At 46.9% G+C, this 14,324-nt stretch overlaps 1 protein-coding gene across 1 annotated transcript in view; it reads right to left on the bottom strand.

Moving 5' to 3' along the window:
- The window catches only part of Aven (apoptosis and caspase activation inhibitor), a 187,887-nt gene that overhangs the window by 162,222 nt on the left and 11,341 nt on the right, over positions 1–14,324 (bottom strand). The window lies entirely within an intron of this gene.

Genomic DNA, 14,324 nt, shown 5'->3' with positions numbered 1-14,324 from the left:
CACCTTATATTAAAGTGACAGCCTGTATACACACTGCACCATGTGAGGATTAGATCAATCATCTGAGAAGTCTTTCTTTGCACATGGATTCAACCTGACTCATGAAATTTCATATATGCTCCACCTTCTGTAGCTACCCAGCACCTGAAGATCCTCTTTTGAATTCATCCTCCTTTTCAGTTTTTGACAAATGGATAAAGGCTATAAAATGCATATCTTTTTGTCTTTTGTAGGCTGGCTAATTTTATATTCAAATTTTCCTTCATCTTCTAGAACACTAAAAGAATATTGAGTTCTCACAATACCTGTCAGTGGTTACCTTAAAGTCTACAGAAATCAAATGACAACTACTACAAAAACTGTATTTAGAGATTTCAAGTAACAATATTTAATAAATGGAATAAGATCGTACTGTTTGCAACAAAGACAAGTGCATGCATTATATTTGAAACTTATTTTTGCCACAACCTTTGAAAGGCACTAGGCTGGCACTTTTCTGACTGAACTGCTTTCTCTAGCTCCCCAGCCATCAGCTGAATGACATCATGGTTGCTGTCAACAAAAATCCCTCCCTTCTCTGTCCTTACTTTAACCAGAATAGAGAAATAAGAAAAAAGAAAATGCACTTTTCAGAGACAGAGCAATTCAAGAGATCATTTCCCCCATGACAGGATGGAATAATGTAATCTGCATTTCCCTTCTGCAGCTCTTTTTAAGTGTGACCTTTAAGACGCTTTTCCAACACTAGGAAAGGAAAATTTTAATTAAAAGAAAGGGCAGCAGAGACACATAAGGAAGGAGAAAGCTTTTACCTTGCATTAGAGAAAGATGGATCTTCTCAAAGTTCCTGATCCATAAGGACAAAATGCAAATCCCAGGATTAAGATTATGTGGTCGACACAAAAGCCAAGGACTGGGCCTTGTAAACCGGAACCTTCAGGTGTCAGAGAGGCTCCCTTGGAGTTAGCAATGCTAACATTACTTGTGCCTTGCCTTTAGCCCAAGTATGAGGTTATCCTTCTCTGCTTCATAGAAATTTAAAGCAACATTTAATATCTTCTCTAGATTCCCACCAAAACAGTCTCCAAATATCCAAATATTCTTCGGGGAGGAATATGAATTGAATACTAGTATTGTTTACCTCTAACAAGGAGGTCAGTGAATATAAAATTGTAATCCAAACTCTCAAAAGGAATAAACCTGACAAAACTAAATCCTAACAGGACACAAACTGTGGCTTTGGCAGAAAGCATGGGATCTTGTTATAACGTAATTAGCACCAAAAAAAAAAAAAAAAAGATCATCTGCCTCAAAATAGGGACCCCACCAATGGGATTTCTACAGAGGTAATGACGACTAGACTGGAAATTCAAAGCTCTTTGAGTAACACACTGTTACACAATTTTGACAAGGAGAGAATAAAAGGAAATTCTGGAGTATGATATATCATCAAGATAGTTCTGAATGGGTTATTATGAAGTTAGCCCTCACAAATAAAAGGGGTGGGAAAAGGCTGAGAGACAGGGTCTGTCCTAATGAAAATGTCACCATCACCAGCAAAGCAACTCCTGCTTCCTTCTAAACAAACCCCAAGACTCTTCCTCAGTCATTATCCACAGCAATTTGATGCATTAAAGGTTATAAAGAGTGAGGAGGGGATTTTCTTGTATCTAATGATCCTGAAACCACTCAAAACACAGAAAGAGTGATATTCTATAAGAACAGAGTCCTTATTCAGACAGACAATTTTCAAATGCTGGTGTTACCGCTGTTGGCCGGTGACGAGTCCTTGCTTCCCCAATGTTGAAGAATAACACCAGAGAAGCACGCCGAGGCAAGGTCAGAGTGGAAAATTAGAAGTTTATTAAAGGACAGCAGAAAAGACTTCTCCCGGAGGAAGAAGGGGACCCAAGAGGTGGAATCCGTGGAAGCGCGGTTGTTTCCCCTTTTTATAGTTCTTTCAGTGATGGAATGTAGGTTGGAAGGCCCGAGGGGTGGGACACAGGTGAGCCAAAGAAGTAATCTGGGCAGGAAGGACTTCATTAACACTTCTTTGGGATGGGCTATCTCCAAATCTGTTGGGGGCTGTTTCCTGGGCTCCATTAACATTCCTTTGGGATAGACTTTGGGCCTAGGGCTTTTTTAGGACTTCATTAACATTTCATGAGTAGTCCTGCGTTTCCCAGAATCATTCTCAGCATGGCCTCTATTTTAGATTTCACTCGATATTAGACCCAATTTACCTAACTACACTGACTACCTAACTTTAAATCTGGCTTCACTGGGTCAACCAGCACTGTTTTTTAAAAAAAGCATTTTTTAAAAGAATCACAGGTTTCAGGGCGTCTGAACACACTCTTCTCTCTTGTCCCTGAAGAGGGCCGAAGATCTACCACTGAGATAGATGCCAAGGTATTTCATGTGAAAACAGTCTTCTTGGTCTAAAATACTTATCCTTTTAGAATCTAATAAAAATCAAAACTAAATGGCAACTCGGTAATCATTTCCTTTGTTTAACTTACACATACAGAAACAAAGCTCTACAATTTTAGATAAATGAATTCAAAGCTCTACAATTTAGATAAAAAATATAAAAATTATTTTCTGAATTCATTTATTTGTAATTGGACACAATACCTTTATTTATTTTATGTGGTCAGGTAACCACCACAAGCAAGATACACAACAATCCCCTCATCTCACAAATTTTCGTCATGCCACTCTTTGTAGCTAACCTGCCCCCATTTCCAACCTCAACCACTGGATACCATTTCTATTATTTCTCCCTTCCAGAATGTCATATAAATGAAATCATACAGCACATAGCTTTTGGCGCTTCCCCCTCCCTCAGCAGAGTATATTCCAGATTCATCAATGCTGATGTGAATAACAGTAGATCATTCCTTTTATTGCCAACTAGTATTCTATTGTATAGATGTACTGCAGTTCATGTATCTATTCATCGGTTAAAAATCACTTTGTGTTGTTTCTGGTTTTGAGTATTTTAAAAGCCACTATTAATATTCATCCAAGTTTCCATTTCTTTGGGTACACATATGTACCTAACAGTGGGATTCCTGGCTCATGTCTTTAACCTGAGGAGAAACCCGAGGCTTTAGTGTTATCAGGTGTTTATGCTATTCCAATAGACACATAATGGTTTCTCACCGTGATCTTAATTTGCCTTTCTCTAACAACAAATGATGTTGAGCATCTTGTGCTTATTTGCCTCCATTATATCTGGTGACCTCCCCCACCATCCTGTACTGGGGATTGAACTGAAGGGCACTTTACCACTAAGCCACATCCCTAGCCCTTTTTTAATTTTCAGACAAGTTGCTTTTAGTTGCTAAGTTACTAAAGCTGGCTTTGAACGTGCTAGCCTCCTGCCTCAGCCTCCCCGTTTTCCATTTTTTAAAATTTCTTATTTTTATTTTTTTGTAGCTGTAGATGGACAAAATGCTTTTTTATATTTTTTTATTTGTAATTGGACACAATACCTTTATTTATTTTTATGTGGTACTGAGGATCAAACCCAGTGCCTCACACATGCTAGGCAAATGCTCTGCCACTGAGCTACATACAGCCCCAGCCCCCCCTTTCCATTTTTTAATGGGTATTTATCTTATTAAATTACACAAAAATATGCTGATGCTCAGTTCAATCTTTTGTTGGATATGCGATTTTAAAATATTTTCTCCCAGGCTGTGACTTATCTTTTATTTTCTCTTGAATGTCTTTCCCAGAGCACAAAGTTACCAGTTTTGGTTTGTTTTTCCTTCTATGGCTTGCACTTCTGGTTCCTTAAGAAATCTTCGAATAACCCCAAGTCACAAATGTTTTCTCCTACCTTCTCTCCTAAAGAGCAACTATCCTTCCATTCATTTCAAAACAATTTAACTCATGTAATGTATTATATATAATACCTGCTTTAATATCTGTCTACTATAGGCTGGCATTCATTGCCTCTCACCTCAAAAGTTGGTTACATTTCCCAGGTGTATAGTGAAACTTTTGAATTACATTCTGAATCTTAAGTTCTTGGTCTCTGGGTCCCATTAAAGATAGTTTTGTACCCATAAAGATAGTTCACCAGTAATCATAAACAACTCATACAGCTGTTCTTGAGTATGTCCATTTCAACTACAACGACCTAACACTGGACCACTTTTGTTCCATTTTGTCAGGCCATCAATCTGGTTAGGTTTAAACAGCAAGTGGGTGACAGTTCCAATATCACTTTAGTTCTTAAGGCTTATTGCTATGCTGCTTTGGGTCTGTCCCATGAACACAGCTAAAAAGGAGCCTGGGCCAGCTCATACACAACATAGGAAGTGACCTTTCCCCAGCTCTTTCCTCTCCAGGATTCTCTCAATTCTCTGTCCCCATAGACAGGGGCTTCTTTGGGGGTTCTAGCTGCCTGTGTTGCCCCTCAGGAGGGACACCCTCAGAGAGCCATACAGGGGGCAAAGCAAAGAAAGAAAAAAGAGAAATCAAAACAGGCATACTCCAGCACTCTGACCTTTCTTTCATGGTTCTCTTGCCAGAAGGAAATGATTTCTACAGGCCCAGGAACTCTGTTTCTCCAAGGTATCCGCCCACCGTGATTCAATGAAGGGGCCATTCCCTCCACTCTCTCCAGCCCACAAACCCTTGGTCTTCTGGCCAGAAAGCTGGGATTTCTCTTAGGTTTTAGCTACCTCTGAACTCCCCACCTCCCCCCACTGCAGCTCTGCTGAGAGCCCTTTAGCCAGAGAGAAAGACCAGAGAGAAAAGAAAAGCTACAAGAAACTCACCCAACTGTTCCACAAATAGTTCACTTCTCCAGGCTTCCACATCTTCCCCATCTGCCAGATTTTCTCTATTTTTTGAGTCCTCGGGTAATAACTTGTCCATGGATTTTGGTAGTCAGCAACAGACACAAGCTTCAGTGGACTAACCTCATCTTAGCCACAACCTCAATATTAAACACTGAGGCAGTGTCTCTCTTAAATAGTCAGATAATGAGTGCCCACATTCACCTGGGCTGAGCCCCACCCTTCTCATCTTCCTCTCCATATCAGGGTGGAGCAAAACTGATCACTGTTTCTTATAAACTTAGGACATTCATACTCTTTTTTGTCCTCCTCCTAGGTGTCACTACTTTAGGCCCTACAGAAAGAATGGAAGGAAAGAAAAACAAAACCACCTGACCTCTGCAACAATGTCCTATTCTAGACCCACTCTGTAAGCCTATATGGCTTGTCAGCCCTTCAATCATATCAGACTTAGAGTCCAGGTGGTGGTTAACGACTCCATGTCAACAGCCTGAGCTTCCCCGGTGCTTCCCATTATCATTAAGAAGACCTAATCCACACAGCTGCAGGCTGTTGAAGGCATCAAAGAAAGCTTGTGTTATAAATTCTGACAAATATCTCTTTCTTTGGCATTGGCACTCATTCTGGCTTTTTTCACTGTTGACAAAATAGAAAACTACATAGAGAAAGGAGCCCAGAGAGTAGAGTTGGGTTCAGATGCATGGCCCACCTCTCCTTCCTTCACTACTCTTAGTTGTAATTAGGAAAAGCACAAAACGTGTCCACAGAAAATCAATGTGAATATTTCTACAATATTAGAAGTAATCCTTTGCTTAAACAAAAACATCTACTACTTAAGCATGAAATAAATATCTACTGAGAGTCTATGTTATGCCAGGTGCTGGCCAATGTGCACAAAATACAGCAATGAGCAAGACTCCTGCCCTGGGGAGTTCAATAGCTCCTGGAGGAGTCAAACAACAAATAAGAACATATATAATTTTGGTATAAATACATAAAATAACTGCTAAGAGCCATAGCCGAGTAGGAATGACGCATGGCATTTTTGGTTGAAAGGTGACGCCAGCAAGCCATTGAGATGATAATTATTATGTTAAGATGTGCGTTCAATTGGATATTAGACCCCTGCTTTCCGCCTCGGCCTGCTACTTTGGAGCTCTCCCCCGGGACTCCCGGAGAGTTCCCATTGGTTGGGGAAGTACGGTAAGAGGGATTTCTGGAGGAAGGATTTTCGGTTGGTGTGGTGTGGCCCGGGAGAAAACTGCTTGCGTGGCGTTGGCGGAAGTTTTGGAAATAAAGTTTGTTCCTGCTTGAGTGGCTCGTGATTTTGTGCCCAGCCAGACTGCGGCAAATAACAATGTCAGGTAGTGATCAATGCCATCGAAATAAAGTAAGTAAACAGATGGAGAATGAGGGGCCAACCTTTGAGGAGATGTCTAAGTGGAGAACCAGGTGGAACTCAGGCTCAAGCCAGGCAAAGACGTAGAGACAGAAAGGCAGAGAAAGCTCCAGGCAGCAAGGGGGCCCCAACCTTCAAGAAAAACAACCCTGACACATTCAAGGAAACTCAGTCACATGGCTAAACAGGATTAAACTAGGAAGACAGAGTGAAGAAATGAAGGTCCAGAAAGAACAATATCATGAAAAGCCTTTCAGGATGTGGTATGGGATTTGACTTTATTTTAGAGACAAGGTCTTGCTATATTGCTGGCCTCAAACTCATGGGATCAAATGAACCTACTGCCTCAGGAGCCTCCAGATTAGCTGGGACTACAGGTTAGTCACTGTGCCTGCTCTGATCTTATTCTAACTATAATAGGAAGACAGACCTACAGAGACATGAAAAATGCAAGGTTTAATCTATCTATCTTCCTCACCCTCAAGCCCAACCAAAAGAATAACATTTTAAGAATTTACAATTTATGCGGTGGGACAGAGCTTCCAATCACTCCTGCAAGGTAGGCGGGCCTGCGACCCACTGGCAGAAGAGGAGCAGCAGCCTGCTGAGAGGCAGAGCCGCCCCCTCCCCCTGCACCGGCAAGGTAGAGGGAACTGTGACCACGCACAGAGCAGGCCCAGCGGCCTGCTGAGGGGCAGAGCCGCCCCCCACCACTCGCGCCTGCCAGGTAGGGGAACTGTGACCACGGACAGAAAAGGCCCAGTGGCCCGCGGCGGGACAGAGCTTCCAATCACTCCTGCAAGGTAGGCGGGCCTGCGACCCACCTGCAGAAGAGGAGCAGCGACCTGCTGAGAGGCAGAGCCGCCCCCTCCCCCTGCGCCGGCAAAGTAGAGGGAACTGTGACCACGCACAGAGCAGGCCCAGAGGCCTGCTGAGGGGCAGAGCCGCCCCCCACCCCCCGCGCCTGCCAGGTAGGGGAACTGTGACCACGGACAGAAAAGGCCCAGCGGCCCTTGGCGGGACAGAGCTTCCAATCACTCCTGCAAGGTAGGCGGACCTGCGACCCACCAGCAGAGGAGGAGCAGCGACCTGCTGAGAGGCAGAGCCGCCCCCTCCCCCTGCACCGGCAAGGTAGAGGGAACTGTGACCATGCACAGAGCAGGCCCAGCGGCCTGCTGAGGGGCAGAGCCGCCCCCCACCCCTCGCGCCTGCCAGGTAGGGGAACTGTGACCACGGACAGAAAAGGCCCAGTGGCCCGCGGCGGGGCAGAGCTTCCAATCACTCCTGCAAGGTAGGCGGGCCTGCGACCCACCTGCAGAATAGGAGCAGCGACCTGCTGAGAGGCAGAGCCGCCCCCTCCCCCTGCACCGGCAAGGTAGAGGGAACTGTGACCACGCACAGAGCAGGCCCAGCGGCATGCTGAGGGGCAGAGCCACCCCCCACCCCCCGCCCCTGCCAGGTGACCACCGACAGAAAAGGCCCAGTGGCCCGCGGTGGGACAGAGCTTCCAATCACTCCTGCAAGGTGGGCGGGCCTGCGACCCACCGGCAGAAGAGGAGCAGCGACCTGCTGAGAGGCAGAGCCGCCCCCTCCCCCTGCGCCGGCAAAGTAGAGGGAACTGTGACCACGCACAGAGCAGGCCCAGCGGCCTGCTGAGGGGCAGAGCCGCCCCCCACCCCCCGCGCCTGCCAGATAGGGGAACTGTGACCACGGACAGAAAAGGCCCAGTGGCCCGCGGCGGGACAGAGCTTCCAATCACTCCTGCAAGGTAGGCGGGCCTGCGACCCACCGGCAGAGGAGGAGCAGCGACCTGCTGAGAGGCAGAGTCGCCCCCTCCCCCTGCGCCGGCAAAGTAGAGGGAACTGTGACCACGCACAGAGCAGGCCCAGCGGCCTGCTGAGGGGCAGAGCCACCCCCCATCCCCCGCCCCTGCCAGGTGACCACCGACAGAAAAGGCCCAGTGGCCCGCGGTGGGACAGAGCTTCCAATCACTCCTGCAAGGTAGGCGGGCCTGCGACCCACCTGCAGAAGAGGAGCAGCGACCTGCTGAGAGGCAGAGCCGCCCCCTCCCCCTGCGCCGGCAAAGTAGAGGGAACTGTGACCACGCACAGAGCAGGCCCAGAGGCCTGCTGAGGGGCAGAGCCGCCCCCCACCCCCCGCGCCTGCCAGGTAGGGGAACTGTGACCACGGACAGAAAAGGCCCAGCGGCCCTTGGCGGGACAGAGCTTCCAATCACTCCTGCAAGGTAGGCGGACCTGCGACCCACCAGCAGAGGAGGAGCAGCGACCTGCTGAGAGGCAGAGCCGCCCCCTCCCCCTGCACCGGCAAGGTAGAGGGAACTGTGACCATGCACAGAGCAGGCCCAGCGGCCTGCTGAGGGGCAGAGCCGCCCCCCACCCCTCGCGCCTGCCAGGTAGGGGAACTGTGACCACGGACAGAAAAGGCCCAGTGGCCCGCGGCGGGGCAGAGCTTCCAATCACTCCTGCAAGGTAGGCGGGCCTGCGACCCACCAGCAGAGGAGGAGCAGCGACCTGCTGAGAGGCAGAGCCGCCCCCTCCCCCTGCACCGGCAAGGTAGAGGGAACTGTGACCACGCACAGAGCAGGCCCAGCGGCCTGCTGAGGGGCAGAGCCACCCCCCCCCCCCCGCCCCTGCCAGGTGACCACCGACAGAAAAGGCCCAGTGGCCCGCGGTGGGACAGAGCTTCCAATCACTCCTGCAAGGTAGGCGGGCCTGCGACCCACAGGCAGAAGAGGAGCAGCGACCTGCTGAGAGGCAGAGCCGCCCCCTCCCCCTGCACCGGCAAGGTAGAGGGAACTGTGACCACGCACAGAGCAGGCCCAGCGGCCTGCTGAGGGGCAGAGCCACCCCCCACCCCCCGCCCCTGCCAGGTGACCACCGACAGAAAAGGCCCAGTGGCCCGCGGTGGGACAGAGCTTCCAATCACTCCTGCAAGGTAGGCGGGCCTGCGACCCACCGGCAGAAGAGGAGCAGCGACCTGCTGAGAGGCAGAGCCGCCCCCTCCCCCTGCGCCGGCAAAGTAGAGGGAACTGTGACCACGCACAGAGCAGGCCCAGCGGCCTGCTGAGGGGCAGAGCCGCCCCCCACCCCCCGCGCCTGCCAGATAGGGGAACTGTGACCACGGACAGAAAAGGCCCAGTGGCCCGCGGCGGGACAGAGCTTCCAATCACTCCTGCAAGGTAGGCGGGCCTGCGACCCACCGGCAGAGGAGGAGCAGCGACCTGCTGAGTGGCAGAGTCGCCCCCTCCCCCTGCGCCGGCAAAGTAGAGGGAACTGTGACCACGCACAGAGCAGGCCCAGTGGCCTGCTGAGGGGCAGAGCCGCCCCCCACCCCTCGCGCCTGCCAGGTAGGGGAACTGTGACCATGGACAGAGCAGGCCCAGCGGCCTGCTGAGGGGCAGAGCCACCCCCCACCCCCCGCGCCTGCCAGGTGACCACCGACAGAAAAGGCCCAGTGGCCCGCGGTGGGACAGAGCTTCCAATCACTCCTGCAAGGTAGGCGGGCCTGCGACCCACCGGCAGAAGAGGAGCAGCGACCTGCTGAGAGGCAGAGCCGCCCCCTCCCCCTGCACCTGCAAGGTAGAAGGAACTGTGACCACGCACAGAGCAGGCCCAGCGGCCTGCTGAGGGGCAGAGCCACCCACCACCCCCCCGCCCCTGCCAGGTGACCACCGACAGAAAAGGCCCAGTGGCCCGCGGCGGGACAGAGCTTCCAATCACTCCTGCAAGGTAGGCGGGCCTGCGACCCACTGGCAGAAGAGGAGCAGCGGCCTGCTGAGAGGCAGAGCCGCCCCCTCCCCCTGCACCGGCAAGGTAGAGGGAACTGTGACCACGCACAGAGCAGGCCCAGCGGCCTGCTGAGGGGCAGAGCCACCCCCCACCCCACGCGCCTGCCAGGTAGGTGGAACTGTGACCACCGACAGAAAAGGCCGAGTGGCCCGCGGCAGGACAGAGCTTCCAATCACTCCTGCAAGGTAGGCGGGCCTGCGACCCACTGGCAGAAGAGGAGCAGCGGCCTGCTGGGAGGCAGAGCCGCCCCCTCCCCCTGCACCGGCAAGGTAGAGGGAACTGTGACCACGCACAGAGCAGGCCCAGGGGCCTGCTGGGGGGCAGAGCCGCCCCCCACCCCCCGCGCCTGCCAGGTAGGTGGAACTGTGACCACCATCAGAACAGGCCAGACCTGCAACCGAGAGACAGAACAGGCCCAGTGGCCTGAGGAAGGGTAGAGCCGCCCCCCCCCCCGCACCTGCAAGGTAGGCGGACCTGCGACCCACTGGCAGTACAGCCCCAGAGGCCTGCAGAGGGGCAGTGCCGCTGCCTGCACCTGCAAAGTAGACAGAACTGTGACCACCCACAGAACAAGCCTAGCGGCCCACAGAGGGACAGAGCCGCCGCCCGCGCCTGCGAGGGAGACTTTGCAACTATACAAGACCAATATAAATATATAGGGGGAAAATTCAATAACACAACAGTTTCACTAAGTAGAAAGGAACGCAAACAGTATGAAGAGACAAGGAAAGAAAGGACCACAAGTAATGCAGGTCAACTCAACATTAGAAGAGGTAATAGCTGCAGCAGATGGAATGTCAGATAAAGAATTCAGGATATACATGCTTCAGATGATCTGGAGTCTCAAGGAAGACATCAGACAGCAAAATCAGACAATGAAAGATCACTTCAACAATGAATTACATAAACAAATCCAAGAAGCAAAAGATCAACTACACAGGGAAATAGAGGTTATAAAAAACAAACAAACAGAAATCCTAGAAATGCAGGAAGCAATAAGCCAACTTAAAAACTCAATTGAGAATACTACCAGCAGAGTAGAACACTTAGAAGACAGAACATCAGACAATGAAGATAAAGTATTTCAACTTGAAAAGAACATAGACAGCTCAGCAAGACTGTTAAGAAACCATGAGCAGAACATCCAAGAAATATGGGATAACATCAAGAGACCAAATTTAAGAGTCATTGGGATACAGGAAGGGACAGAGTTTCAAACCAAAGGATTGAGCAATCTATTCAATGAAATAATACGAGAAAACTTCCCAGACTTGAAGAATGAGACAGAACCCCAAATCCTAGAAGCCTACAGGACGCCGAATGTGCAAAATCATAAGAGACCCACACCTAGACACATTATAATGAAGATGCCCAACATACAGAATAAGGAGAGAATTTTAAAAGCTACAAGAGAAAGGAAGCAGATCACATTTAGGGGTAAGCCAATCAGGATAACAGCTGATCTTTCAACACAGACTCTGAACGCTAGAAGATCCTGGAATAACATATTTCAAACACTGAAAGAAAATGGGTTCCAACCAAGAATTGTGTTTCCAGCGAAATTAAGCTTCAGGATGGAAGATGAAATTAAAACCTTCCACGATAAACAAAAGTTAAAAGAATTTGCAGCTAGAAAACCATCTCTTCAAAACATCCTTGGCAAAACATTACAGGAAGAGGAAATGGAAAATAACAATGAAAACCAACAGTGGGAGGTAGGACACTAAAGGGGGGAAAATAATCAAAGAGGAAAACAAACCATGTTTAGTAACATAAATAAACAAATATGGCTGGAAGAACAACCCATATCTCAATAATAACCCTAAATGTTAATGGCTTAAACTCACCAATCAAGAGACACAGGCTAGTAGAATGGGTCACAAAACAAGACCCAACAATATGCTGCCTACAGGAGACGCATTTGATAGGAAAAGACATACATAGGCTGAAGGTGAAAGGTTGGGAAAAATCATATCACTCATATGGACTTCGGAAACAAGCAGGAGTATCCATACTCATATCAAATAAAATAGATTTCAAGCCAAAGTTAATCAAAAGGGATAAAGAGGGATACTACATACTGCTCAAGGGAACCATACACCAACAAGACATAACAATCATAAATATATATGCCCCAAACAATGGTGCAGCTATGTTCATCAAACAAACTCTTCTCAAGTTCAAGAGTCTAATAGACCACCATACAATAATCATGGGAGACTTCAACACACCTCTATCACCACTGGACAGATCTTCCAAACAAAAGTTGAATAAGGAAACTATAGAACTCAATAACACAATTAATAACCTAGACTTAATTGACATATATAGAGTATACCACCCAACATCAAGCAGTTACACTTTTTTCTCAGCAGCACATGGATCCTTCTCAAAAATAGATCATATATTATGTCACAGGGAAACTCTTAGACAATATAAAGGAGTAGAGATAATACCATGCATCCTATCTGATCATAATGGAATGGAACTGAAAATCAACGATAAAAGAAGGAAGGGAAAAGAATACATCACTTGGAGAATGAACAATAGGTTACTGAATGATCAATGGGTTATAGAAGACATCAAGGAAGAAATTAAAAAATTCTTAGAGATTAATGAAAACACAGACACAACATATCGGAATCTATGGGACACATTGAAAGCAGTTCTAAGAGGAAAATTCATTGCTTGGAGTTCATTCCTTAAAAAAAGAAAAAACCAACAAATAAATGATCTCATACTTCATCTCAAAATCCTAGAAAAAGAAGAGCAAAACAACAGCAAAAGAAGTAGAAGGCAAGAAATAATTAAAATCAGAGCTGAAATTAATGAAATCGAAACAAAAGAAACAATTGAAAAAATTGACAAAACTAAAAGTTGGTTCTTTGAAAAAATAAACAAAATCGACAGACCCTTAGCCATGCTAGCGAAGAGAAGAAGAGAGAGAACTCAAATTACTAACATACGGGATGATAGAGGCAATATCACAACAGACACTTCAGAAATACAGAAGATAATCAAAAATTATTTTGAATCCTTATACTCCAATAAATTAGAAGATAGTGAAGGCATAGATAAATTTCTTAAGTCATATGATCTGCCCAGATTGAGTCAGGAGGATATAGACAACCTAAACAGACCAATATCAATTGAGGAAATAGAAGAAACCATCAAAAGACTACCAACTAAGAAAAGCCCAGGACCAGATGGGTATACAGCAGAGTTTTACAAAACCTTTAAAGAGGAACTAATACCAATACTTTTCAAGCTACTTCGGGAAATAGAAAAAGAGGGAGAACTTCCAAATTCATTCTACGAGGCCAACATCACCCTGATACCTAAACCAGACAAAGACACTTCAAAGAAAGAAAACTACAGACCAATATCTCTAATGAACCTAGATGCAAAAATCCTCAATAAAATTCTGGCCACTCGGATACAAAAACTTATCAAAAAAATTGTGCACCATGATCAAGTAGGATTCATCCCTGGGATGCAAGGCTGGTTCAATATACGGAAATCAATAAATGTTATTCATCACATCAATAGACTTAAAAATAAGAATCATATGATCATCTCGATAGATGCGGAAAAAGCATTTGACAAAGTACAGCATCCCTTTATGTTCAAAACTCTAGAAAAACTAGGGATAACAGGAACATACCTCAATATTGTAAAAGCAATCTATGCTAAGCCTCAGGCTAGCATCATTCTGAATGGAGAAAAATTGAAGGCATTCCCTCTAAAATCTGGAACAAGACAGGGATGCCCTCTCTCTCCACTTCTGTTCAACATAGTTCTCGAAACACTGGCCAGAGCAATTAGACAGACGAAAGAAATTAAAGGCATCAAAATAGGAAAAGAAGAACTTAAATTATCACTATTTGCAGATGACATGATTCTATACCTAGCAGACCCAAAAGGGTCTACAAAGAAACTATTAGAGCTAATAAATGAATTCAGCAAAGTGGCAGGATATAAAATCAACACGCATAAATCAAAGGCATTCCTGTATATCAGCGACAAATCCTCTGAAATGGAAATGAGGACAACCACTCCATTCACAATATCTTCAAAAAAAATAAAATACTTGGGAATCAACCTAACAAAAGAGGTGAAAGACTTATACAATGAAAACTACAGAACCCTAAAGAGAGAAATAGAAGAAGATCTTAGAAGATGGAAAAATATACCCTGTTCATGGATAGGCAGAACTAACATCATCAAAATGGCGATATTACCAAAAGTTCTCTACAGGTTTAATGCAATGCCAATCAAAATCCCAACGGCATTTCTTGT

The sequence above is a fragment of the Marmota monax genome, unplaced genomic scaffold, assembly GCF_021218885.2.
Source record: "Marmota monax isolate L192 unplaced genomic scaffold, Marmota_monax_Labrador192_F-V1.1 WCK01_AAM20220418_F8-fsc00001, whole genome shotgun sequence".
Classification (NCBI taxonomy): Eukaryota; Metazoa; Chordata; class Mammalia; order Rodentia; family Sciuridae; genus Marmota; species Marmota monax.
The sequence above is the reverse complement of the archived record's forward strand: the minus strand, read 5'-3'. Positions and strand labels throughout refer to the sequence as shown.